Consider the following 26244-nt stretch of genomic DNA (forward strand, 5'->3'; position numbering starts at 1 on the left):
ACATAACTTTGTTCTAACAAGTCTCTGCGGCTTGCTGTGGCTGATCTGTTCTTCATAATACATGTCCGCGATCTATGGCTCTGCACCGCGTATTCTTTATTTCAGGACCTGGGCCAAAAGCATGTCTCTCTAGGGGCGCCTGGGTGGCTCAGTCAGTTAAGTGTCCGACTTCAGCTCAGGTCACGATCTCATGGTCCGTGAGTTCGAGCCCCGCGTCGGGCTCTGGGCTGATGGCTCAGAGCCTGGAGCCTGCTTCCTGCTTCTGATTCTGTGTCTCCCTCTCTCTCTGCCCCTCCCCCGTTCATGCTCTGTCTCTCTCTGTCTCAAAAATAAATAAACGTTAAAAAAAAAAAAAAGAAAATCATTAAAAAAAATAAAATAAAATAAAATAAAAGCAAGTCTCTCTTGAGACATGCCTGACTCTACATAGAGGGAAAAGAGATGTGATGGCTTCTAATGCTTCTTCTTCTCTGCGACAAACCTTTGGCTGGAGCAAGTCTTATGGCTGAGTGTGACCTACAAGGGGAAGGAAAATCCTGTAGGATGAGTCCCAGGAGATTGACTGAAAATTCAGTCTACGTCAGGTAGTGTCATAGTATCATCATCACTGTCACCACTATTATGCATGGTCTATGCCGTATGAGATTTTGCCTCCATATTCCTCTGAGAGCCTATGGAACTCCTTTGTTTGGGATGACATCGGCCACCTGTCTACACAAGGGTGGATAATTTAAAAGCAATATGTGGATACCCCAACATGTAAAAACATTAACTCTTTTTTAGCATTTGCCTTTTCATGCAGGTGTACAAATCTTGGGTAAGCAGCCATTGAGGAAGCCAATTCATATCCAAAGCCACAACTGACACCAGCAACTGACCTTTCCAGAAGGAGTAATAGTACATTCGAACCAACAGAGCACCTGCTGCTTGTGTGTTACCTGGCTATGGTTTCAAGAATAAATGAGCTGAATGAGTCAAAGTGACTGCCAAATAGCCTGGAAGATGTTCCTGGTCAAATTGACACAAGTATATTCTGATGGAGAGATATTTATGATGTTAAGGTATGCATAAGCACCTATCCCACCTGTCCAAAGGTGAGATGATCATGCTTTAGAGAGAATGAACTCAAGGTCACCTTATCATTCGAGATCAGTTTGTCACTAACTGCTGTGTGAAATTGATAGGTAACCTTGTTTGACTTTGTCTTACAGGAAACCTGCAAGGCTGATATGAGTAATGAATGCCCTGTTTCTATATAATTCCCAGGTCAATACTGTGTATTGGCTTTTCTGATTGGAAGCCATGTTGTTTAAAAGGCAGAAAGAAGCACCCTTGAGAAATATTCAGAGATCTTAAGGTGTTGGCAGTTGTTATCAATAGAGGAGAATGTACCTGGTCTTTTATCCAGTTATACTTCTTTTTTTAAATAAAACTTAGACAGAAAGGGGGGGTGGGTGCCCTGGCTGGCTTAGTCAGTAGAGCATGTGACTCTTGATTTTAGGGTCATGAGTTTGAGCTCCACACTGGGTGTGCTGATTGCTTAACAAAGAAAATAAAGTTGATAACAAAAGAAGAAGAAGAAGAAGAAGAAGAAGAAGAAGAAGAAAGAAAGAGAAAAAAAGGGGAAAAAAAGAGAGAGAGAGAAAAGATTGGTATAGAACCAGTTGTGGTTCAAGATAAAGGTCAACAAATTTGCCTGCAGAGGGCCCGATAGTGAATATTTATGGCTTTGGGAGCCATCCAGGCTCACTCCCAGAAACTCAACTCTGCCATTGGAGTATGAAAACAGAAGATAGATAGGCAAGAGGATAAGGTTGTGTTAAGCAAACATACATACAAAACACTTTATTTACAAAACACAACCTTCTAGAATTCAATTTGGCATTTGGCCTGCAGGTTGTAGTTTACCCACCCTGCTCTAAGATAATGTATGGGGGCCTGCCATAAGATAACCTTTGGATGACAATGTTCTAGGCATTCTAGAACTCTTAAATAGGGAGTAAATGCAGGAAAGGAACTATGACTTAAGCAAGGATGGTAGTTATGCCTCAGTGCTGTGGCCCCCCAGAGAGAACACAGTCTGGGTAATGCTACTAGAAGGGAGCATACCTTTTCCCCACTTCTGTTTTCCATAGTGAGAGTTTTCCTCTAACACTAGAGAGGTGGAACCATTATTTAGAAGATGAGGTAGCATGCTTGGCTCAGCTCTGCCCTATTTCTTCTTGAGAGGAAGTTGCTTACAAGGACAAAACGTCCCCTGCTGTGTTCTCATGCCTACACAGTACCCCCATAGAGGGAGGCTTGATCCCATGAAGGACTCCCTGGGACTAGGTAAGAAAGACTGCCCAATCTGAGAGTTAATATTGACAAGCTAACTTGTGGAATAAGCCGAAAGCTTTGTTTGCTAATGTGGCCTCCATTATTAATAAGATAATAGTTTGGTCCTCATTGTTTTTCTTCAAACTATTTACAAGTCAAGTAGGGGAGGGTGGCATTCGTTGGGTGCCAACTAACAGGCCCCAACATATAAAACAACATTGTTTAATTTAATACTTTCATTTGAGAGAGGCAAATAAAATACTTTAAGTCAGGTTTCAGACCACCAAGATAAAGGTATGACCAGAGGTGAACTGAGTCTTACTGAAACTGCAACCCAACCCCAATCCATCTCAGTTCCCAACTGGATTGAGGTGATTAGCTCTTCACCCTATATATTTCACATAGGAAAGATGAAGTCCTGGAGACTCTACAATCCTTTTATATATAATGTCTGACATACAGTAAAAAAATAAATTTTCAAAGAGACAAGACCATATAATGAATAACCAATAAAAACATAAATAAACAACTGATGCAGACCAAGAAATATTACAAGTATCGTCATTAACAGACAAGGACTTTAACCACGAACACCGTGTAAAAGTAAATGGAGGAAAAGATGGATAAAATGGGTGAAACATGGAGACTTTCAACGTAGAATTCATTCGTAGATGGAAATCTGTAAAAAGAAACATGGACATTTTTTGGACTGAAAACAAAATTACCGAAATTAAGAACTTATGGGAAGAATTTAACAGAAGACTGGCATAACGGGAGATAGAAATAATAAAATAGAAGTGAGATCAGTAGAAAAAAAAAAATCCAAACTGAAGCTCAGGGAGAAAAAAACAACAGACTTGGCATAAAACATTTGTGGGACACAGCAAAAGGTCTCACAAATGTACAACTGGAGTCTCAGATGGAAAGGAGACATAGAATAGGGCGGAAGCCATAGCTGAAGAGATAACGCGGGAGCATGAAAACATTAATCTATAGGTTCGAGAAGCTTGGAAAACTGCAAGCAGAATAAATAAAAAGAAATTAGTATTCAGTCACATTATGTCCAGATTACTAAAACCAAAAACAAAGAGAAAACACCATTTAGAGTAAAAAATATATCTTTAAGAACCTACAATTAGACTGACAGCTGATTTGTCAATGAAACTATGGAATCCATAAAATAACGGAGCCACATCTTCAGACTGCTGAAAGGAGAAAGAAACACTGACAGCAGACTTCTATACCTAGTGAAACTATCCTCCAGAAATGAAAGCACATAGAATCATTTTCAAACAAGAATGGGGAGACTTTATTGCCAGAAGTTCTGGATTCAATAAACTGCCATAGGAACGTCTTGAAATTGAAAAGAGATGATCACTCAAAGGAAATTAGAACCTCCAGAAGCACTGAAGATCACTGAAAAGGCTAAATAAGAGAAAATATAAAGGACTGTTGATTGTATAAACCGGTAACAATCCCGTCTTAGGTGCTCTCTGCCAGCCATAGGAGGATAATACATGACCACATTCGCACAAGGAGCAGGAAAGGAGTATAAGAGTTATGGTGTCATGAGGCTCCTGCATTTAGTAAATGGTAAAAGTGCGAATTCAGACCCAGTTGTATAAAGTCAAGGGTGAATGATGAGATCTCTCGCTAAAAATTATATAAGAATATTTAGTTTAAAAGATAATAGAGGAGGGGCTCCTGGGTAGCTCAGTTCACTAAGCGCCCAACTCTTGATCTCAGCTCGGGTCTTGATCTCAGAGTCATGAATTCAAGCCCAGAGTTGGGCTCCATGCTTAGCATGAAGCCTACCTAAAGGAAAAAAAAAAGATAATAGAGGAGAGAAATGGGATGTTATGATGGAGATGGTAAGAGTGGTTATTTCTGTGGGGAGAAGGGCACAAGGAAGGCTGATGGTATGCTGGAAATGTTCTCTATTTTGATCTGGGTGGTAGTTATGAGGATATATTTAAATTATAAATGAATGTATGTTATATATGATATACATACCTTATCCTACTATTAGCATTTACAATTTAATGCACATAATTATATAAATGTTACAATTAATTATAAACATATGAATATATCATATGATATACGCTATAATATTTATATACATTTACATTATATATAAATATTATGACATATTTATATAATAGCATATAATGTATATAAAATATGTACTTTTTAAAGATTTTTAAAAGTTTATTTATTTTGAGAGACAGAGAGAGAGCAAGCACAGAGGAGGGTCAGCGAAAGAAGAAGAGAGAATCCCAAGCAGGCTCTGTACTGTTAATGGGGAGCCTGAGCAGGGCTCAAACTCACGAACTGTGAGATCGTGACCTGAGCTGAAACCAAAAGTCGGACGCTTAACAGATTGAGCCACCCTGGCACCCTTATAATATACACATTTACATATAAATTCACTGAGCTGTACTCTCATGGTTTGCGTACTTTATTATGTGCAAAATAAATCTTAATAAAAAATTTAAATATGTCAGCAAAATAAGAGAAACATTGTATCCATGAAACAAGAATAGGATGCTTAAAATGGAACAGATTGGAGAATCAAAATGAGTCTTTGAAAACTGCAAATATGATAGATATAAATATATATAATAGCAAAAAGAAAAGAACAGTAAAAGAGCTGAAAGATTAAGTCTAAAGTATCTCTCTGAAAGTAGAACAAAAACACTATGTCCCACAGGAGAAAAAGGTAACAAAATTAGAAGCTCATTGTGGATGTTGAATATCTGGCTAACAGGAGTCCCAGAAAGATAGACCAGAGAAAGTGGGGGAAAAAAGGAAATTATTGAATACATAGTTCAATGAATTTTCCCAGAACCAAAGAACACGAGTCTCCAAATGAAAACTTCCACCGAGTGTCCGGCACGATGAATGGAAAGAGACCAACATCAGAGAACACCATGGTGCCATGTCAGGACATCAGATAGAAGAAAATATCCCAAGAATTTTTAGACAGAAAAAGAAGGTCACCTACAAAAAGTCAGGAATTGGAATGGAATTCAAGTCCTCAACAAAACACAGACAGCTACGAGATAAGGAGGCTAAAGCAAACACGCGATCCAAGAATCTGGGGATCCAACGCAGAAGAGACACACTGGGAATTCCCAGCTCGGTGATGAGGCAAAGTCCCAGTTAATAATTGTGCAGTAGGCCTGGGGGCATGCCGTGCGGACCCACACCGGTGGTCAGAGAACTCCACACCAGGCGTCCTCACAAAGACAGTGCGACTGATACAGATTATCTGGGGAAAGATGGCATGGAGCGGGATTTTACAGAGCTGTTATTTTTAGGTGAGAAAACACTTAATGGCTCCTAAAAAGCAAAGCAACTGAAGAAATCAAGCAATTAAGTCCAATAAAATAGGCAGTTTTTACAATACAGGAACTGTAATTGTTGTATACTCATTAGTCAGTATATGGTCCTATATCCTGTAGTAATAATAGTGAGAATATTGAATGTGGAACTGAACGCAAGAGAGCTAGCATCGTCTCCTACTACACCAGAGAGTTATTAGATCTAAAATTGTAGGACCCAAGAAATAGCAGTATCTGGGTTTATTTTTAAATTGGGAAGTAAACACAGAACTGGCAGCTAAATGCATTGAAAGCAGGTATCGTGGGAAACAGGAAGTGGAGGCAAAGGGAAGACTGCATTTTTTGTAATGAGGCTTTTTGCCCCAAACCGTTTTCTCTTTTATTTTGAAAAATGTCAAGTGTATGGAAAAGTTCAAGGGTACAAGGAACACCCAGATACTCTTAACCTGGATTCCATGTGACCTTCCTCTCTCCCTTATTTTCTTTTATTTTTTTCTGAACCTCTTGAAGTGAGTTGACAACATCACAATACTTCCTTCATAAATACTCCAGCTGGTGTCTCCTGAGAACGAGGACATTCTCCTCCACACTCAGAGTATCATCATCACATCCAAGGAAATGAACACTAATCCCTTGTGATCCCCTATGTGGATTGATGTACAGTCTACAGTTAAGTATTCTCCATAGTCTCCCAAATCCTGTTTATATATATATATATATATATATATATATATATATATATGTATGTATATGTGTGTGTATATATATATGTGTGTGTGTGTGTATATGTATATATACATATATATATACACACACACACACATATATATATATATATTTTTTTTTTTTCCATCAGGATTTAATCAAATTTCACAGTTTGCCTTTGGTTGTTTCATCTCTTTGGACTTTTAAATTATGGAATAGTCCCCAGTGCCCAGGTCTTTCTTGTTTTTCATGACACTGACTTTTTGGACGGGACTCTAGTTGTTTGGTACGATGGGTCACATGCTGGAGGTTTCCTCATGACCGGATTCAGCTTCCTATGGAACTGTTCCCAGGCACTATTATATTACTGTAGAAAACAAAATCAAATGGAAAAAACGGAGATGGTATTTGTTTACATTTATTGAAAAGACGACTCTGTTTCTCTCTCTCTCTCTCTCTCTCTCTCTCACTCTCTCTCGGTCACCTTGGGCTGGAGTTTGCTGCCTTCCCTGTGTTAATTGGGTCAGCATGTGCTCACTAAGTGATCTCTGACACAAGTCACTCCAGGAAGCAGGTTAAACACCTTTTCTCAGAGAGGCATACATTTTCACAGCTTTTCATTTGAAATTTGTTCCCAGTGGGGATTTTTTTCCCCCTCATCTTCCCAAGAAATTCTGTGACTGAAAATTCGTGTGAGTTATCTCAATCACAAACGGAAGTTGTTTCTGCGCAAATCCCTCGGTAGCTGAATGGATTTGATTCTCCTGTGTGATAAAGCCAGATCCAAAGGCAGCCCTGTAGGGACGTGGGTTCTGTGCCCGGATCTGCCATTGACACCTTGGGTGACCTTGAGGAAGCCCTTGGCCTCTCTAGGCTCCAGTGTTCTTATCTATAAAAAGAAGGGGGCAGAACAAGTTGATAATGAAAGGTACCTTTCAAAGCATGATTCTCAAGTGAGCAGAAAGAGAGGTCAAGGGCGGATAGCCACCCCACACCTGGTGGGTGGCCCTTTTTACCTTCCTGGAACTCAACTCAGACACACTCTCCACCCAACAAGTCGATCCTCGGCTGTAATCGGGAGACAAATAGGTGGGGGAAGGGCACAGAGAAGAGCAGATCAGGGGCAGTGGTGTAAATACCAGTGCTAAGGGGGCGGAAGAAAACCCCGCTTCCAGGGTGATCTATGTGATGATAAATCGCGAGACAAATAGTCTAAGAAACCAGTGTAATGTTAAAAGCAAAAGAAACCTCAAAATATTCTTGTGAAGTCCTCAACAAACACTTAATAAATTTAATGATTTAATGGCAAAGGACCTCAGGACACACTCCCCCAATATGTGCCCCTTTGGAACACCGATTGTTTTGAGCTGAAGGCTCTGGAAAACAGCAGATACAGGACAGAACCTCTCTGATCGCCCTTATCTGCCTGGAGACATCTCCAAAAGGAACTTGGTCATCTATCCCCTCCCAGGAGTGTCTTCAGCAGGGAAGATAGACTCTCATCACTGGAGACATGAGACTAGAAGAAACTGTCATACATCCCATCTAGTCTTCTGAGGGCCCCCTGCTTCCCTAAAGTCATCTGCCGTCCCCTAAGTTGGCTACACCCCCCTCATTCCCCTATTAAGACATACATAAGCTTTCAAGTCTCACCCACCTTTCAGTATTCTCTTTTGTCCCTACGACGCCCCTGTGTGCATTATACTAAAAGTGAATACATCTGTCGACCTTTTCTGCTGTGAATGCGCCTGTTGTCTGTCTATTTCATACACCCAGCTACACAGCCTAGGAGGGTAGAGGAAAGTCCTTCCTCCCCTACAGGGGAAACTCCAGGTTCCAAGACTGTTGGTGACACCACGTTACCTTTGTGGCTGGTGGTCTTTCCTTCAAATTGCTGCAAATGCTTTGTAAATTCTCTCTCAAAACCCGACAGAAGGAAGGCAGAAGAGTGCAGAGGCCCCCGGAAGAGGCGTCAGCTGGCCCGTGTGCTACCACTCTGCAGTTCATGGGTGCTTCAACTTTGGGCAAACCTCACAGCCCCTCTGGGCTGCCATTTCTCATCTGTGCAAAGGATGGGGGTGGGGTGGGGAGAGTATATTGAGTCATCTCTCAGATTCTTTACTGCTCAAGAACTCAAAGAGCCGGTTCCTGAAACTTGGGCAGAAGCAAGAGAACATATTTGTTGCATCATTTGTACCATGGGCACATTCGATAGCTGGTTGGAGACCTACTGGCTTGGTGTTTCCCTTTAATGGGCTGCTTTCTAATTGCTTTTCCTCTTTTTGAAATGGGTATTAAGGAAATATCTGATTTTTTTTCTTTCTTGGCTTACAGCCATGGCTTCTTGTCCCAGCGTTTTCCAAGTCTGTGAATAATGATCTGGTTTAACGTATGGATACCCTGAAGGTAATACCACAAATTGCTCATGATTCAGTTTTGCTTGTGCTTCCCCGTGCAAGGTTCTCCCCGTCTAAAACACTCTGGGATGAGAACTTTACCCACAATACTACTTTAAATGTACACAGACCTTTCCACTAGAGTGTCTTTCACATCTCTGATAGCAGTGATCAACACAGGCTTTAGTGAGGAGTGAGGAAAAGTAAATGCCTTTGATAATGTTGGAAGGGGTCTTTAAAACAGATTTCTCATTTACTCCTAGACTCTAAAATTTTTCCTAGATCCCGAGAGCCATGAAAGCCTGGAGAAAATAGAAAAGGAAGGAACTCGGATGTATAGTGCTTTTTCAAACAGGAGATAAAATGCTGAGTCAACCAGGCGGTCTCTGATTCTAGGTCAGACTTACCAGGGGGTAAGGATTGAGGAGAGAGAGACATACGGAGGCAGTGCCCCAAGACTTAAAAGTCTTAGGAGATACATTGGGGCATCTGCCTTTGGCTCAAGTCGTGATCTTGTGGTTCTTGAGTTTGAGCCCGCATTGGTCTGTCTACGGTCAGCACAAAGCCTGGATCCTCTGTCTCCCTTTCTCTCTGCCTGTCTGTCCCCTGCTCATGTGCTAGCTCTCTCTTTCTGTCTTTCTCAAAAATAAATAAACATAAAAAAAGTCTTAAGAGATACATTAATCAATCACAACGAGTGGACTTTTTTTGGAACCTGATTCAAACAGCTTGTTTAAAAAATTATAAGGGGCGCCTGGGTGGCTTAGTCGGTTGAGCGTCTGACTTTGACTCGGGTCATGATCTCATGGTTCGTGAGCTGGAGCCCCGCATCGGGCTCTGTGCTGACAGCTCGGAGCCTGCTTCGGATTGTGTCTCCCTGTCCTGCTCCTGCTCTGTCTCTCTCTGTCTCTCAAAAATCAATAAACGTTAAAAAAAAATTATTCCTATTTTAAGATGCTCTACTCACGTTCTTCATGTTCATTTTGGAAAGTTTGTATCTTTTAGGATAATTCTTCTAACTGAACTGATAACTGAAATCATAATGATTTCTGGTGATCGCTTCAAAATAATTTGAGTTGGGGAACCGGGTGGGGTTATAGGTAGAAATAGATGAGCCAAAAGCTAATGAGCATTGAAGCTGATGGATGAGTCTGGGGGGTTTGTGCTATGAGTCTTCATTATCTGTTCGAAAATTTCCATAACAGTTTTTAAATAACTACCAAGAAAGCAAATCTTCTCACAACAGAGCAATAAGGGAAGCGAGAGAAGCCAGGGTTTGCCCGTCCCGTTTTACACTAGGCATCCCTTTGGGGTTTGGGGGTAGAAATAAACTCTTAGAGTTTGAGGTAACCGTGAAGAATGGAAATGGGAGAAGGAAGAAAGGTCTCGATGCTTTTATATTCCCCAACAATGCTAATATCGCCACACATTCAAATAACGTTTCACAGTCTCAAGTCCTTTCTGTCTCACTGGATCTTGGAAAAACCTGGTGTGTATATTCGTTGTCATCTATGACACCTGATGAAATGTCGTCATTGTGTTGTGTTCGTGTTTGTTTTTGGATGATTTACTTTAAACCTCTGGAAATAGACTCTTGCTTCTTTATTAGTCTCATAGTTGATACTTACGGATTTATTTCCTGTTCGAGTTTTGCGTGGAAGACAGTCTGCAGGTCTATTTACGATATTAGAATTCTTAAATGCTCCCCTATCATGATTTGGAGCAGTTTTCTTTTTCCTCTTAGCTTCTATTTGGGGCGGGGGGGGGGGGGTGTACAGGGGAAAAGCCATTCTTTTTCCGTTGAGCCCACCCAGCTCTTTTATTTTGTGTTTCCCCTTATCTCCAAGGCTTCCAGCAGGAGTTGTGAAGCCATCAGAAGTGTTCTGTTCTTTTAAATCCCTTACCAGCTTTTCCTTTATTAGCCACATTATCCTTTATCTCTTTCCTGTGACGGCTTTTGAAACACAAATTGATGAAGCCATGTCTTTTGTTATTTAAATATTATACACATCAACATTTACAAGTGTATTACAGGAAGACTTAAACCCAATATCCTACCCTAATGCTGACAAACCTACACATCTGAAGAAATACCACTTTCCTTTCCCCCTTTTTTGTGTATCTCGGGTTCCAGGATTCTACCCTCCTAGCGCGTGAAACTACCAGAGGGTCTGGCATTAAAAATTCCAAACTGGTCACAGACCTTCAGCGAGGTCAAGAGCAGTAAACACCTTATCTTTATAAGGGCAACACATTCTTAAGTTAATACGAAGGCCTGGATGTATTTTGCCAGCATTGGTCTTTATGCAATCACGGGACCACCACTGAAGGGTGCAACGAACTTCTATGCCATCGGAAGATCATCCTTTAAGGGTCTCTAAGCCGAGCTCTGGTAGGGAAGGGATCCCTTGGGTGAAGGCTTCCCTGGGCTCCGACAGGAGTCACTCTGTGACTCTGCAAATATTAAATATAGCCACATGAATCACACTACAAAATTCCAGCCCTGAAATCTGGTGTCGGGCATAACAATTTGTTCTCTCTCCTTGCTCATGAATAACAAAGAATCAATTGAAGAAATTTTAGCCTGTCTAAAGAATACCCTGATGTTTTTTTCCTCCCTGGAGGAGACACATTCTGTGTTTGACATGACATATGCTTCTCAAGTGTTATTTTGTTTCATTAATCTTTGAACTAAATTGTCAGTCCTTGTAACTAGAAAGACATTTCCCCAGAACCCTCCTGACTCATGCTAAGGGTACACAACAGCTGATAAACTCTAGTGACCTCTGAGGAGACAGATGGGCTGTGTGGCTTTCAACACCTACGTGGCTTTCTGGACCGTGGGTGACAACATAACCCAGGTTAAAACGCTCGGCAAAAATGGGCAGACCATTTCCAGACGTGTTAAGTCGAGAGCAGGGGCTGCATTAACCGGTTCTACCGTCCTATCAAATCTCTTGGCTTTAACTTTCCTCTCCCTTATTCTTTCTCATTTGTTTACGCCTTTGTGTGTTTCTGTTAATAATTACAAAGTAATGCAGGCTCATGGCAAGAGTAACAACGGCTAACATTTATTGATGGCTTCTAAGGTGCCAGGCACTCTAGGAAAAGCTTAAAACTCGCACCTCACTTCATTTTCAACAACTCTTTGGGGGAGGTAATATTATCTCCAAATTACAGATTTAAAAAGCTTGGATGTACAGGACTCAGAAAGTTTATCACCCACTCATCCTTCCTGAAAAAATTTCCTTTGGGGAAAAAGCAAGGAATCCAAGAAAGAGAATACAATTCAAGACATGTAAAAGTGGTGAGAAAAATAAAGTAGTAAAATGTAGACTTAAATCTTAAGGTTAAGAGATTTAAGAAAGGGTTTTAAGAAGACAAAACAGAGTAATGGGAAAAGAACTTAAGTGATAAACTGGAACTAAAATTTCAGATTATTGCTCCAAGACATGAATTGCTTAAGATCTTGTCTTGTTTCCCCCCAAAAGTTACACTGACTCATTCTAAGCGCTGGTAGAAAAGCATTATTAAAAGCTTTCATTAAAATTGAGGGCCATCTCCTACAATTGTCAAGGTCATCAAAAATAAGGAGAGACTGAAAAGGAGTCAAGTCACAGCCAAGAGGACAACTGAGGACTAATGTTAAGCTAAAGTATTAACATTGAGGGAGTTGAGCTCCTAGAGGAAGGTCACTCTGCCTGTCTCAAGGACTCGTCAATGGGCTGTAAGTTTTAAGGAGATTTTATTTATTTATTTTTCTTTTGCCTTTGTTCTCCACATCAGAAAGTATTCAGTAAATATGAGTTTTTAATAATGATTAAAAAATTAAGGGCTGTCATAGAAGAAAAGGAATAGAATGCATATTTTTCCAAACTATAGAAGTAGAAGACTTAAAGAAAATTCAAGAACCCAACAAAAATAGAAACGTTAAAGAGCAAAGAAAGCAACGTAAATAAAAAAACGTAAAATAAGACACAAGGACTCAGTAACTACAGTAAATGTGAATGAGCTAAATTCATTATTAAAAAGCAAGTGTCCACACTCATTAGGTTGGCTACTATCAACAAACCAGAAAATAACAAGTATTGGCAAGTAAAATGTGCTGCACTCAATTCCAATGTGGGGCAGGCAGGGAGGGGCTCCTGTACAACCACCAAGCAATGAACTCAATTCTGACAGTATCTATCTGGAGATAGTATCAGATCCCACAAGTTAAGGGTTCTGTCTCACAGACTAGCATCCCCTCCTTCAGGTGCCAGCCACAAGACCAGGCTGTCACCTGTGCTTCAGTTCTTTTGACCAGAGATGTGAGGTTCCAACAACCCCCGCCTTGGGTTCCATTAATTCCTAGATTGGCTCACAGAACTCAGAAAAACATTGTACTTACTAGATCATTGGCATGTTACAAAAGATTGTAATGCGGGAGTAGCCAGATGAACGAGATGCATAAGGCAACATGCCCGGAAAGGGCTCAGAGATTTCATGCTCTGTCTGTGAAAACCAATTTCCCCAAATCTCCATGTGTTCACCAACTCAGAAGCTCTCCCAACTCACTCCATTTGGATATTTATGGAGACTTCATTACATAGGCATGATCGATTAAATCATTGGCCATTGGTGATCAACTGAGTCAATGTCTAGGCCCTCTCCCCTTCCTGAAAATGAAGGGAGTGAGTGGGACTGGAAGTTCCAACCCTCTCTAATCACAAGGTTGGCTCTACTTGGCAACCAGCCCTCATTCTTAGGTGGAATCCAAAAGTCACCTCATGAACATATAAAAGACACCTTTACTGAGCAATAAAGAAGTTCCTTAGTTAATTCCAGAAAAGGGGGTGAAGATACACACACACACACACACACACACACACACACACACACACACGTGTGTGTGTGTATCTTTCCTCAAATATATATTTGTTGTTATAAATCACAATATTATGGTGAAGATGTGGAAAACTGAAACACTTGGGCATTGGTATTGGGAATGTAAAATGATGCTACAACTATGGAGAACAGTATGACAGTTCCTTACAAACCTAAAAATAGAATGACCATATGAACCAGCAATTCTACTTCTGGGTATATATCCCAAAGAGTTGAAAGCAGTCTCGAAGAGATATTTGCACACCCATGTTCATAGGAGCATATTCACAATAGCCAAAAATGGAAGCAACCCAAGTGTTCACTGATAGATGAATGGACAAACAAAATACAGCATATACATACAACGGAAGACAATAGTATATACATACAGAATGAAGAAGAAAATACATTCTGACACATGCTATGACATGGATGCACCTCGAGGATATTATGCTAAGTGAGACGACCTAATCGTAAAAAATGTTGGGGGCACGTGGGTGGCTCAGTCGGTTAAGGTGAAGAGTCTGACTTTTGGTTTTGTTTCAGGTCATGATCTCATGGTTCATGAGTCCAAGCCCCACGTGGGGCTCTGCACCGGCTGTGTGGAGTCTGCTTAGGATCCTCTCTTTCCCTCTCTCTCTGCCCCTTTCCCTCTCTCAAAAAATAAATAAATAAACTTAAAGTAGTGTTGTATGATCTCACTTATATGATGTTTCTAGAGTAGTCAAGTTTATAGAAACAAAAACAGAATGGTGGTTGCCAGGGGCTGTTGGGAGGGGAAATGGGGAGTGGTTTCATGGATAAAGAGTTTCAGCTTTGCAAGATGAAAAAGTTCTGGAGATTGGATATACAACAGTGCTAATGTACTTAACATTTCTAAATGTTAAGTATACTTAAGTATACTGTATACTTAAAAATGGTTAAGATGGTAAAAAAAATTTATTTTTAATTTATGTATTTATTTTGAGAGAGAGAACATGCACTTATGAGCCAGGGAGGAACAGAGAGAGGGAGAGAAAGAATCCCAACCAGGCTACACACTGTCAGTGAAGAGCCAGAAGTGGGGTTCAGTCTCATGAACTGTGAGCTCATAACCGAGAGTGAAATCAAGAGTCGGACGCTCAACCGACTGAGCCACCCAGGCACCCCGAAGATTGAAAATTTTACTTTATGTGTATTTTACCAGAATTTAAAATTTTTTTGAAGAGAAGATTCTTAGACTGGGTGAAAACATAAAAATGCATCAAGAACATTCTGTGTCACCAAAGAAAAGGAAACTAAACAACAATGAGATATTGCTACATACTCATCAGGATGGTGAAAACCCAGAACACTGACATCACCAAATGTTGGTAAGGATGTGGAGCAGCAGAAACTCTCATTCACTGCTGGTGGGAATGCAAAGTGGTACAGCCACTTTGAAAGGCAGTTTGGCAGTTTCTTGGAGAACTAAACATACTCTTACCATAAGATCCAGCAATTGTGTTCTTTGGTATTTACCCAAACAAATTGAAAACACGTACACACAAAAACCCATACACAGATGTCTGCAGCAGCTTTATTTATATTTGCCAAAATTTGGAAGCAACCAAGATGTCCTTCAGCAGGCAAGCGGATAAAGTGTGGTCCATTCCGACAATGGCATATTATTCAGTGCTAACATCAATGAGCTATTAGGCATGAAAAGACGTGAAGGAACCCCAAGTGCATATTAGTAAGTGAAAAAAAAAAAAAGCCAATCTTAAAAGGCTATTTATGGTATGTTTCCAAATATATGACACTCGAAAAAGCAAAACCATGGAGATAGTAAAAAAAAAAAAAAAAAAAAAAATCAGAGGGGCACCTGGGTGGCTCAATCGGTTAAGTGACTCTTGATTTCAGCTCAAGTCATGATATCACGGTCTGTGGGATTGAGCTCCGCACTGGGCTCTGGGCTGACAGCACGGAGCCTGCTTGAGATTCTCTCTCTCCCTCTCTCTTTCTGTCCCTCTCTCTTTCTCTTTCTCAAAATAAATAAGTAAACTTAAAAAAAATAAGTATGCCAGCAAATAAGACAGAAATGGAGCTGCCATTTAGGACCCACCACTGGAAGTCACATGGTAAAAATACTCAATTGGTCAAAGCCACCCCAGATCGACCGGATTCAAAGGGAAGGATAAGACCTAATCTGATGGGAAGACTAGACTGGTCACATTTTAGAATGTCTTGTCGGATGGAAGGTATTTTTGCAGCTACCTTTGGAAAACACAATGTGTGACATAAATAAAAATCAATAACAATACAGAAGATTTGAACAATGCTATTAAACAGATGCAATTAGCTTATGTAGATCCCTGCATATACGGCTGTTAAGTACAAAATACCCACCTTCTGAAGTATTCATGGTGTCTTTACCAACAGCGATATATGCTGAGCCAGAAAGCAAATCTCAACAAATTTCAAAGGGTAAGAATTATATAGAGAATGTGTTCTGACCCGCGCGACCTGAGCCAAAACCAAGAGCCATACACTTAACCGACCGAGCCACCCAGGCGCCCCTAAGTCATGGGGGCTAAATCATGATTTTAGAAACAGCATGTATCAAAATTTGTGAAACTTCTGCATGTTGCCACGTTGTAGTAAGCGGTACCAGTCTAGCCTTCCCACTCTTCCCACTCAGAAATGGCTAGAAAACTTTAAACTATATATAAAATAAATGCTGTCAGATATCACACAATACACAGTGCTGGACTGTGAGGTCTTTAAAAAAATTTTTTAATGTTTATTTATTTTTGAGAGAGAGAGAGAGCACAGCCCATGTACGAGCAGGGGAGGGGCAGAGAGAGGAGAGAGAGAATCCCAAGCAGGCTCCATGCTGTCAGTACAGAGCCCGACAGGGGACTTGATCCCAAGACCATGAGATCATGACCTGAGCTGAAGTCAGACGCTTAACCGACTGAGCCAGCCAGGCGCACCTTATTATTATTTTTTAAATGTTTATTTATTTCGAGAGAGAGTGCAGGGGAGGGCCAGAGAAAGAGGGAGAGAGGATCCCAAGCAGGCTCCACACTGTCAGCACGGAGCCGGATGCGGGGCTTGATCCCATGAACTGTGAGGTCATGATCTGAGCCGAAACCCAAAGTGGGCCACTTAACCGACTGAGCCATCCAGGCATCCCTGTCTCTCCAATCTTGTTGCCACAATTTGCCTTGTGTCATCCCCTCTCTTATGGATCCGAGAAGAGTTGTTAACTTTTTCGTCTGTTCGGCTTTTTACTTATTAGGATGGAGTGGTGGCTTGCCAAACTTCTTACATGTAGAACCGGAAACTGTTAAGTCTCCCTCTTTCATTTCCAACACTAGTAACTTGTGTCTTTTTTTCTTGGTTGGCTTGGCTAGAGTTTGATCAGTTGTATTCATTTTTTTTTTTTCAATGGTTGTATTAGAGAGAGAAAGACAGACAGTTCGTGAGTGGGGAAGGGGCAGAGAGAGACAGAGACAGAATCTGAAGCAGGCTCCCGGCTCTGAGCTGTTAGCACAGAGCCTGACGCGGGGCTTAAACCCATGAACCGAGAGATCATGACCAGGACCCAGGAGCCCCATGATAAGTTAAGTTGTATTTTCATTTTTATTCAGTTTAAAATATTTTAAAATTTCTCTTGAGAATTTCTTCTTTAACCCATGTGTTATTTAGAAATGTGTTGTTTGGGGCGCCTGGGTGGTGCAGTCGGTTAAGCGTCCGACTTCAGCCAGGTCACGATCTCGCGGTCCGTGAGTTCGAGCCCTGCGTCGGGCTCTGGGCTGATGGCTCGGAGCCTGGAGCCTGTTTCCGATTCTGTGTCTCCCTCTCTCTCTGACCCTCCCCTGTTCATGCTCTGTCTCTCTCTGTCCCAAAAATAAATAAAAAACGTTGAAAAAAAAAAAAAAAGAAAGAAATGTGTTGTTTGCTGTGTCTCCCTCTCTCCCTCTGCCCCTCCCTCCCCCGTTCATGCTCTGTCTCTCTCTGTCTCAAAAAGTAAATGAACGTTAAAAAAAAAAAATTAAAAAAAAAAAAAAAGAAAGAAACCCATACAATTATACATGTTTATAAACGTGTGTCCTAAACTACTCTACTCAGGAATATTTTTGCTTGTTTTTGGTTTGGTATGTTTCTAATGTTAAGGCTTTACAATACTAAAGCAAAAAAAAAAAATTATACAAAACAAAATAAAATAAAACAAAACAAAATAAAAAACAAAACAAAAAAAGAAATAGACCCATACATGTGTGGTCAGTTGGCATAAGAGGGCAAAGACAATTTGCTGAGGAAAGAGTGGTCTTTTCAACAAATGGTGCTGGGACTCTAGACAGCCACATAGAAAAGAACGAAGTTAGAGCCCTGCCTTACACCAGGCACCAAAATTAGCTCAAAATGGATCAAAGACCTGAATGTAGAAGCTAAAGTATGAAACATCTAAAAGAAAACATAGGAGTAAGAAAATCTTCATGACCTTGGATTTGGCAATGAATTCTTAGATATGACACCACAAGCACAAACAAAAGAAAAAACAGAGATTGGACTTCATCAAAATTAAAAACTTTTGTGCTCCCAAGAAAGTTATTAAGAAAGTCAAGGGGCACCTGGGCGGCTCAGTCGGTTCAGCATCTGGTCTGGATTTTGCTCAAGTCATGATCTCACGGTTTGTGAGTTCAAGCCCCACATCTGGCTTTGCAGTGATAGCACAGAGCCCGCTTGGGATTCTCTCTCTCTCCTTCTCTCTGCCTCTCCCCTGCTTGCTCTCTCTCTCTCTCAAAATAAATAAAGTTTAAAAAAATTTAAAAAGTATTTCTTTCTGAGGGTCCTAGGCCAAAATATTCAAAGCCATTGATTTAATATCTGAAGTTATTGTCTGAACATGTTAAAACAGGTGCCACAAAATGTTTCTTACGACTGACCTTGAGCAATTTTACCTTTTACCGTGTTAGTCTCAAACAATTATATTATGTATAACTGTATTAGACTTTGTTTCACAGCCAGTTACATCTATAGAAATACAACCCATAGAAGAAATTATGGTTTGAAAAAACTTTCTATTTTTCTTTCCTTTTTTTAAAAGTTTATTTATTTATTTTGAGAGAGAAACAGCACGAGTGGGGAAGGATAGAGAGAGAGGGAGAGAGAGAAGAATCCCAAGCAGTCTCCATGCTCTCAGTGTGGAGCCCGATAGGGGGCTCGAACCCATGAAACTGTGAGGTCATGACCCGAGCCAAAACCAAGAGTCTGACACTTAACCGACTGAGCCACCCAGGCACCCCAAGCCTTTCTGTTTTTCTTTACAATATTTAAACTCCTTTGTTGAATAGCTAGATAAAAATTTACAGTTAAATATTTAACATACTTAAATGTTTGAATATTTGAATTTCCTTAAAACATTAGTTTAAGGTCTGAAATCCACAACTTAACTGACATTTACCTTGGGTTGGGGATGAGAAGTGATGGAGGGCCTGGTCTAGGTTTTACTTCTTATTAATACAACCTTATCTATAAAGGAATACGGCTCCATGGAAAAGTGATGTCAACTATTAATTGGTTTATTGACTCGGCTATAATATTTGCTTTATTTTCTCGTGGTGTAAATATTTCATAACAAAAAGATTTTTTAATGCTGTCCTTGTAATTCTAATGTTTTAGTGCCACTTAATTCACAAACACCTGAGATGTAACTAAGGGGGTCATTAGGTTCTTGAAGGGAGAAATAGTTTTTGTTCGTTTTTTTTTTTAGTCTTGACACATTTTGATGAAAAAAATGTCCTTACTATGACCTCCTGTTTCCATGAGATAGAGAGCGGGTCTTTAGTCTTTGGAAGCAGAGGAGCCCGAACTTAGACTGTAGAATACGTTGTTTTGAGTACACGTGTCATACGAGAGCAAAAGCCTACCGTGGAAAGACCAGTCAGGAGGGCAGTGTTGCAAAGTCCAATCAAAGGAAACCCCTCGCTCAATCTGAGAAGTTGTGCTGTGAAAGGAATGGACGTTCAGACACTAAAAAGGAAACTGAAGACTCCTGGTCTCGGAGGTGGGCCCTCAAATGTGTCCACGGTGTGAGAGTAACCGTGAAATCGAGACAGCAATGGGTCAGGCAAGGAGCGGACGGTCTCCTTGGGTCCTCTGACAGACAATACTTTGGCCGCCTTGAAAACGGGTAGGCCTGGAGGTGAAATGGACAGCCACACTCAAAAGGAAAACTAAATATTCCTCCTCAGATCCAACCCCCCACAAAACCCACTCTTAACCATAGTGAATATATAAAGAATCATCAGACACTCTGGAATACTCAACAGGCACCCTCCCTCCTCCTCCCTCCTACTCGCTCCTCTAAATAAGAAGGTACGCACAGATACAGTGAGCTTTTTGGAGACGTTGGAGAACTCTCAAGATGCTTTATTTTCTGACACGCATGCGTTCAACCTATTTGGAAAACGTTCTACTTAGAGCAATGTTTCTCACCCTTAAATTCACCAAATAATTTTTAATAAAATAGAAGCTACTAAGTATATTGTGCTCGCTGTGGCAGCACAAATACTAAAATTGGAACAATACAGGCAAGATTAGCATGGCCTCTGCACAGGGGGACACACAAAAAGCTACTTAGTACAGGGGCGCCCGGGGGGCTCCGTCAGGTGATCCTCTGACTCTTGATTTCGGCTCAGGTCATGATCTCACGGCTCGTGAGTTCGAGCCCTGTGTCGGGCTCTGTGATGACAGCACAGAGGCTTCTTGGGATTCTCTCTCTCTTTCTCTCTCTCTCTCTCTCTCCTTCCTCCCCCATACTCACACACACACACACACACACACACTCTCTCTCTCTCAAAATAAACAAACAAACATTTAAAAACAAAACAAAAAACACTACTAAGTATATAGTTAAATGTGGTTTGTTTAAATTTGAAAGACAGCTATAGATCTTAGCATATTTTATTTTGGATTGCATCAGAGAGGAGTTGAACACAAGCTCTGAGATGTTATTTTCATTCAAAGGAAGGGGGGTCATCCGCAGCCGGCATGTTTCTATTCACACGCTAGTTACATGCTGCACAAGACCCATTCCCGTGAGAGGTGACTGCCTTTGGAGGCTTACTTTTAAGATCGCTAATTTAAGAAGTTTCTTCTTACTTTTGAGTGTCGATAGTTTCGTGTTCTTTCAGAGGTATTCCCCTGAAAAAATTTCCATCCTTATTTTTAGAGTTTCTTATTATGGAAAAATTGAAATACATGCAAAAGTAGACAGACTAGCACAATGAACCCAAGTCACCTAGATTCAACAGTTATCAGCTCAAGGTCAACCTTGTTTCATCTATGCCCTCACCCACTTCCTGCCTTCCAGTATTGTTCAGAAGCAAATCCTGACATCGTATCATTTCAGGCGTAAATATTTCAATATGTAACTCTAAATGACAAGGATTCAGATTCTTTTTTATTTAATTAATTAATTAAGTAAGTAAGTAATCTCTACGCCCAGTGTAGAGGCTCTGATTCACTACCCTGAGATCAAGAGTGTGTGTTCTTCTGACGAGCCAGCCAGGCGCCCTGACAGAGATTATTTCCTTTTTCTTTTCTTTTCTTTTTTAAGACTTTATTTTTAAATGATCTCTACACCCAACGTGAGACTCAAACCCACAACCCTGAGATCAAGAATTACGTGCACCACCAACTGAGCCAGTCAGGCGCCCCAAGTATTTTTTTTTAATAAAATAAATCTATAGTTCCATTTTGCACCTAAAAATTAATAACGATTGTATAATTTCAAATACAGGCGACATATCACATTATAGAGAGTAATTCAGACCAAACTGGGTTTTTGAAAGCTCTCATTTTGTACCGTAAGGAAGACATTGTGGTCTGCCTTCCTGTCTCTGGAAGGAAGGGATCCGAGAGTTAAACCAGGACAGAGATAGGCAAAGGGAAATGCGGTCTTACCTGGATTAGTGAGGACTCTGACTGCAGGTCAGAGCTGGAATAAACAACCATAAGAGGCTCTTTTCTTCCTTTCTAAATGTTTTATTTATTTTTGAGAGAGAGTGCACTATAAGGGGAGGGGCAGGGAGGGGGGATAGTGGATCTGAAGTAGGCTCTGCGCTGACGGTAGTGAACCCAATGTGGGGACTGAACTCACGAATCTTGAGATCATGACCTGAGCCGAAGTCGGACGCTCGACCTAGTGAGCCACTCAGGCGCCCCAATGAAACTCTTTCTTTCGGGGATACTGGAGTGTCTGATGGAAGGGAAGTACAGGAAATCAGCAGGGGCTCAGAAGGGATCTGGACTGAGAACTGGGGTGGAGGCACGCCAGAGGGACCCTCTCCATCAGACAACCCTCCTCTCTCTCTCTCACCTATATTTCATTCCTCTTGACTGGAAAAACAGCTGTGCGAAAGCCCCCGAATTTCCTCTCTTTCTCTGCATGAGAAACCAAACAAAACTGGGATGGGAATATCTTAGTAATAATTGCAAGTTTCCAGGAAAACCGGCTCCGATTGGGCCAACGTGGGTTAAGCGCCCACCCTGGGTCCAGTCGGCAGTGACTGATGGGGGGAGTGTCACGTGTCACAAACATGGCTGCCAAAGTTTCCCCGTGGTCTGGCGGGGAGGCGAATCTCCCAGAGAAAAGCAAGGGCCGTTGCTCACGGACTGGGTTGTTGCCGAGGAAAACCGGGAGCAGAAGCGTCTCTGGAGCTAAGGAATCAATGGTGGATCACCGTGTGCAGGGTCTCACAGACAGGAAGGCATTCCTCCCTCCTTATGCAAAAGTGGACAGGTGTCCTCACGAGCGAAGAGGTTCCGTCCTGGGCTGGGTTGTCAAACTCAACCAACGCTGTGCTTCTCTCCCCCTCAACAGTGATCCCAGAGTGAGAACCACCCTACAAGCCAGTGAGTGAAGGTTTCGTCTACCTCTAGCTCGGTCATGTCCCATGGTGGGTGGGGGCTGGGAAGTTGCAAGAGAAAACCCTTTCAAACTATGCCCTCCGACCGTCACAGGGGGACTCCTCTACCTGAGAGCAAGGCTAAGAGGCAGGTAAAGAGGAAGGCACACAATGAGATGTGGATATGAGACAAAGAGGTTTGGAAAGAACCAAAGACTAAACTCAGCTGAGGTGCTTAACAAAAGGCCTGGTTAGGCATCTTCATCACTTTCATTGGGTCCTACTTATTCCTTACTCTTTCTTGTTTGGTTGCTTTCTTGCTTTCTCTTTCCTTCCTTCCTTCCTTCCTTCCTCCCTCCCTCCCTCCCTCCCTCCCTCCCTCCTTTCTTTCCTTTTTTCTATTTCTTTCTTACTTGCTTTCCTTCCCTCTCCCTCCTTTCTCTCTTCTTTATTCAGTGTTCCTTCATCTGTGTTTTGAGGATCAGCAGCAGAAATCACCTCGGAGGCTCCTGCAAGATTCAGACTCTGGCCATTGTTCCCAGACATTCAATTTGGTCTTGAATGGGCCTGGCCTGGGAATCTGCCTTCGTAACAAGTCAGGAGATTTTAATGCACACCCAAGTTTGAGCACCACTTGCTGTGGACAGAAACATTAGTCAAGTTGGCCCCAGAATTTTCCATTCATTCCCATGCCTTTAAGCAAGATGAATTTTCCTAATATAATTTCCCTACATTTCTGTGGTGATGGAGATGTGTGGAGCCAGCATACCGCAGTTGTCAGTCGAGGCATTCAAGTCTACACCCTAAATACCTCTCCTCCTGCCCCAGGAGCTGCCCTAAACAGCTGCCTCATTCAAGAAAAGCTCCCCAAACTCTCCTGTTCTCCGAGTCATGTCACATCTCCCCAGATGAGGGAAGTGGTTTCTTTGCCTCTCTCAATCTAATGTATTAACACTCTTGAACATGGCATTGGTTGGCTAATATAATAACAAGCATGTTTATATAGAAATTGTCAATTCTAATTTTTGAAATGTCACCAAGCCCGATTTGATATAACATCGTCTAGATTTATACGTCAAAGCGCCCTCCTCGGGAGAGAGTCTCCCCATGCGAAGGTATGATGGCTACCATGAAATTATAGGCAAGGCAAGCTGGTTGTATCAAGTAGTCTTGGGCTGGTCCTGAAAGAACCATTTCTTTTCATTTCTTTAAAAAAAAAAAAGCTTTAGCTTTATTTTCAGCCTTTTGGCTAAGATCAAGTGGAGGATCTGTTCTTATCAGTTTCATACCTGATACGTCCTCTATCCAAGGACAATGCATTAAATGGATTTTAGGAACAGGTAGTTAGAAAAGGAGCTTGCTCCGCCCATTCCTCCAGGTACAGTCCCCCCCCCCCCCCCCCGCCCCAGTCCAGAGCTTCAAACTTGGGATGGCTGGGAATGCAAGCTGGTGCAGCCACTCTGGAAAAAAGTATGGAGGTTCCTCAAAAAACTAAAAATAGAACTACCCTACGACCCAGCAACTGCACTACTAGGCATTTATCCAAGGGATACAGGTGTGCTGTTTCGAAGGGACACATGCACCCCCATGTTTATAGCAGCACTATCAACAATAGCCAAAGTGTGGAAAGAGCCCAAAGGTCCATCGATGGATGAACGGATAAAGAAGATGTGGTATATATATACAATGGAGTATTACTCGGCAATCAAAAAGAATGAAATCTTGCCATTTGCAACTATGTGGATGGAATTGGAGGGTATTATGCTGAGTGAAACTAGTCAGAGAAAGACAAACATCATATGACTTCACTCATATGAGGACTTTAAGAGACAAAACAGATGAACATAAGGGAAGGGAAACAAAAATAATATAAAAACAGGGAGGGGGACAAAACAGAAGAGACTCATAAACAGCGAGAACAAACTGAGGGTTACTGGAGGGGTTGTGGGAGGAGGGATGGGCTAAATGGGGAAGGGGCACTAAGGAATCTCCTCCTGAAATCATTGTTGCCCTCACTATATGCTAATTTGGATGTAAATTTAAAAAATAAGATTTAAAAAAAAAAGAAAAAGAAAACGACATAAAACTCTAAAAAAAAAAACAAACAAACTTGGGGTGGCTTTGGGGCATCTGGCTGGCTCAGTTGGTACAGCATATGACTCTTTATATATTTTTTTTAACGTTTATTCATTTTTGAGAGACAGAGCACCAGTGGGGGAGGGGCAGAGAAAGAGGGAGACGCAGAATCCCAAGCAGGATCCAGGCTCTGAGCTGTCAGTACAGAGCCCGACGCAGGACTCAAACCCACGAACTGGGAGATCATGACGTGAGTCGCAGTCGGCTGCTTAACCAACTGAGCCCCAACCCAGATGCCCCAAGCATGGGATCTTGGTCTTGGGACAGTGAGTTCAAGTCCCATGTTGGGCAAAGAGGTTGCTTAAAAAAAAATTTATATACCATAAACTCACCCATTGCAAGGATACAGTAGATGTGTTTTAGTGAATCTCTACATTTACACACACATTATGAATGAATTCAGTCTTCTTTTTTTTTTTTTGAGGTTTTTTTCTTTTTTAAGTTTATTTATTTATTTTGAGAGTGAGAGAGTGAGCAAGCGAGCCGGGGAGGGGTAGAGAGAGGGGAAGAGAAAGAATCCTAAGCGGGCTCCGCATCGTCAGCAAGGAGCCTGATGTGGGGCTCGAACCCAGGAACCGTGAGACCACGACGCAAGCCAAAGACGGATGCTTCGCCAACTGAGCCACCTAGGAGCTCCTGTTTTGTTTTGTGTTTTTTTTTAAGTTTTATTTCTTTTTGAATCCAGTTTTCCAACACTTCCATCCATCCGAAAGCCTTCCTTTGCCTGTTGGCAGTCACCCCCTGCTCCCACCCACAGCCCCGGGGCAACCACTGATCTACTTCCTCCACAGTTTTGCCTTTTCTAGAAATAGAATTATAAATAGAATCTATAATAGAATTATAAATAGAATTGTAGTCTTTGTGTCTGACTACTTTCACTCAGCAAAATGCTTCTGAGGTCTAGCTCAGGCTGTTGTGTAGACCAAGAGTTCATACTTTTTCATTGCCAGGTAGTAGTCCATGCAAAGGATCATTTTAAGGCCTTCATTTAAAATGTCTTCACGTCGGTATGATTGGAACTTCTCTATGACTAGAAACTCCAAACCTAGACAATTTCTTGCCGTCTCTGTGCCATGAGTGGAGAGGAGGCCTGCCCGTCATTTCAACTGTACCAGGTGGCAGAGAAGATGAGAGGATCGTTTTCTGAGTGTTGCTTCAACATTCAGCTTGTATGCTCAGACTGCAACCTATTTTTCAGTAGAAAAGCAGGGCATGTCTTTTCCAAGATGTAACTGTTGAATGCAAGGTGTTTCTGAAACATGCTAATATCATTGATCAGGGAAGATTTATAATATGCCTGTGAGCTTAATCACCCTTTTATATGTATTTTACTACATAAGAAGATCCATGTAAGACTACATGATCTAGGGGCACCTGGGTGGCTCAGTCTGTTAAGCATTCCACTCTTTTTTTTTTTTTTTAACGTTTATTTATTTTTGAGACAGGGAGAGACAGAGCATGAACGGGGGAGGGTCAGAGAGACAGGGAGACACAGAATCTGAAACAGGCTCCAGGCTCTGAGCTGTCAGCACAGAGCCCGACATGGGGCTCGAACTCACGGACCGCGAGATCATGACCTGAGCCGAAGTCGGATGC

At 41.6% G+C, this 26244-nt stretch overlaps 2 pseudogenes; both read left to right on the plus strand.

Moving 5' to 3' along the window:
• Nucleotides 1-20149: 20149 nt before the first annotated feature.
• LOC122230841 lies at nt 20150-20244 on the plus strand (annotated as a pseudogene).
• Nucleotides 20245-23741: 3497 nt separating this feature from the next.
• LOC122230900 lies at nt 23742-23903 on the plus strand (annotated as a pseudogene).
• The last annotated feature ends 2341 nt before the right edge of the window (nt 23904-26244 follow it).

The sequence above is a fragment of the Panthera tigris genome, chromosome C2 (genome assembly GCF_018350195.1).
Source record: "Panthera tigris isolate Pti1 chromosome C2, P.tigris_Pti1_mat1.1, whole genome shotgun sequence".
Classification (NCBI taxonomy): domain Eukaryota; kingdom Metazoa; phylum Chordata; class Mammalia; order Carnivora; family Felidae; genus Panthera; species Panthera tigris.